The following is a 2,897-nucleotide window of genomic DNA, read 5'->3' on the forward strand; positions in this document are numbered from 1 at the left end:
AGCTGCAGTTCCTCTGCAGAGCACAGGGGCTGAGAGCAGCTGCCCGGCACTGTTGGTGTCTGGGAGGTGGCTGCACAGCTGGGGAAGGGGGACGCTGTCTGAGTGCCCGGCTGCCTCTGCCCTGGCCTCTCTCACCCCCACCCTCACCGCATTTTCCTTCTTGCTCCCCTGCTCTGGGTCACTGCTGTTGGGATCTTGTTGTTGCTGTCAGGCTCTCTGGGGATGGCAGTTTCAGGTGCAGAGTCACAGCCTGATCTTGGGGGTCCTTTCCTGCAGGTGTGTCCATGGGCACACGTGTCCCAGCTTTGCGCTGACCTGTGAGCTGTGGGCAATGCAGTCTGTGGGGCTGGGGAATGAGCTGAGTCTCCATCAATCAAATGCTCTCATTAGGACACTTGGATATCTCCCTGGAGTTCCCTTCCAAGCTGTGAGCTTCCCTCCAGGATGCAAACCTGTCCTCCAGCATCTGTGTGTATCTGAAAGCCCCATGCAGAAGCACAGATATGCTGTGACGGATAAAATGCTGTTGGGTTTGTGAAATGAGCTGTGTGTGTCCTGGGCAAAACGTGGGGTGTAAAAACCTTAGGAAAAGGTGAGACATATTGTGGTTCCGTCTGACAAAGCTGAACACCAATTCTGGCCCCTGCCCTCCATTCCCATGCCCCCTGCTGCAGAGCAGGGCTGACTCCTCGGCAGCCAGTGGGCAGAGTCTCTGCTCCTCACGGCACCTCCAGCCAGCACCACCCAGGGCTCAGACACAGAGCTGAGGGAAGGTCTGGAAAAGGACAAGGGGTGTGGAGCAGGGGAGGGTGTGTGAGAAATGGCTTTGATTTTGCTCAGAGAAATCTCCCCTATCTAGTCACTGTCTCTTCTTCTTTGGTCAGTGCTCTGTGTTCAGAGGCTGCAGATGTCCAACAGCAGCTCCATCACCCAGTTCCTCCTCCTGCCATTCACAGACACACGGGAGCTGCAGCTCTTGCACTTCTGGCTCTTCCTGGGCATCTACCTGGCTGCCCTCCTGGGCAACGGCCTCATCATCACCACCATAGCCTGGGACCAGCACCTCCACACCCCCATGTACTTCTTCCTGCTCAACCTTGCCCTCCTTGACCTGGGTGCCATCTCTACCATTGTCCCCAAGTCCATGGCCAACTCTCTGTGAGATACCAGGGTCATTTCCTATGCAGGATGTGCTACACAACTCTTTCTGTTTGTCTTTTTAGCTTCAGCAGAGTTTTACCTTCTCACCATCATGTCGTAGGACCGCTACGTTGCCATCTGCAAACCCCTGCACTATGGGACCCTCCTGGGCAGCAGAGCTTGTGTCCACATGGCAGCAGCTGCCTGGGCTGCTGGGTTTCTCTATTCTCTGCTGCACACGGCCAATACATTTTCACTGCCCCTGTGCAAGGGCAATGCCCTGGGCCAGTTCTTCTGTGAAATCCCCCAGATCCTCAAGCTCTCCTGCTCACACTCCTACCTCAGGGAACATGGGCTTCTTGTGGTCACTGTCTCTTTAGCATTTGGCTGTTCTGTGTTCATTGTGGTGTCGTATGTGCAGATCTTGAGGGCCGTGCTGAGGATCCCCTCTGAGCAGGGACGGCACAAAGCCTTTTCCACCTGCCTCCCTCACCTGGCCGTGGTCTCCCTGTTTGTCAGCACTGCCATGTTTGCCTACCTGAAACCCTCATCCATCTCCTCCCCATCCCTGCACCTGGTGGTGTCTGTTCTGTACTCGGTGGTGCCTCCAGCAGTGAACCCCCTCATCTACAGCATGAGGAACCAGGAGCTCAAGGAGTCTATAAGGAAAGTGATGACTGTTCACTTTTCAAAAGCTGTAATGAAGTGACCTCCTGCTTCTGCATGTCACTTGTAATATAACACATTACTTGTTCAACCTGAGTTCTGTAGCTTTTGTGTTGGGGTTCTTTGTTGTTTTTGTTTTTGTTTTTTTTTTTTCTCTTTGATGTTTGCTTTTCTTGCCTGTATTAATGCTATCCACAAGCAGAATAAATTGTCTTCTTATTCCTGTGTCCATATCTACTTGTCTGGCGTGTCCCATAGTCTTTGTTTAAATAAAGAGCTGTACTCACTGTGTGTATAAAAGAAATAAAGGACCCCGCAGTGACTTGTTTGCCCAGAATCCTCTCTCTGGGATCTCTGGGGCTGCAGGAACCATGTCTGTGTGCTGAGGGGGAGTGAGTAGGAGCCACCCTGAGCTGGGTCTTCCTCCCATCCTGACCAGCATGAGCCTGCAGACTCACCCCATGGCCCTGGGCACCACAGTCCGCTGGACCTTCCTGAGGATCCCCTTGGCCAAATCCTCATGCTGTCCTGGGGAGCCAGTCTGGACCTAGGTCTGCAAGCTGCCTGTGCTGGAGACCCACTCAGCTTGCCGGCTGGATGAACATTCTCACTGTCCTTCATTCTCACTGGTCCCCACTGCTGTGGGACCAGTTCCAGTTCCAGTGTGGCTGCTCTGCCGGGCTGGGCTGGGGAGAGGGCAGGCGGTGGCACAATTCAGGAGGGGGTGGGAGGGCTGAACTGGCAAATGCCCCAGAGAAGAAAATACCAGTGAAGGGCTGAAGTGTGTGAGTGTGCAGGGCTGGCACACAGCAGGGTCCTCTCCCAGCCAGGCCTCCTGGGAGAGCCCTGAAGCACCAGCAGAGCAGGGGCTGCTGTGTGCCCATGTTCATGGGACAACCTGGGGAAACTGGCCCAGCACAGTCATCACAGACCAGCCCCTCAGAACCACCTTTTCCAGCACTGGCCCTTCACGCCAGCTGAGAGAGGTTGTTCATCCCTCAACACAAGGACACTGAATGAGTAAGTCAGAAGCCAACGTTTCCATTGCATGGATGAGATATGAGCATGCATTTAATGTACATAAGATGAAC

General features: G+C 54.2%; 1 pseudogene across 1 annotated transcript; it reads left to right on the forward strand.

Annotated features, from left to right (window-relative positions):
* Nucleotides 1-907: 907 nt before the first annotated feature.
* LOC308050607 (olfactory receptor 14J1-like) lies at nt 908-2,260 on the forward strand (annotated as a pseudogene). The gene has a single exon. The product of its transcript is annotated as an olfactory receptor 14J1-like (transcript).
* Nucleotides 2,261-2,897: the final 637 nt, after the last annotated feature.

The sequence above is a fragment of the Nesoenas mayeri genome, assembly GCF_963082525.1.
Source record: "Nesoenas mayeri genome assembly, chromosome: 29".
Taxonomy (NCBI): Eukaryota; Metazoa; Chordata; class Aves; order Columbiformes; family Columbidae; genus Nesoenas; species Nesoenas mayeri.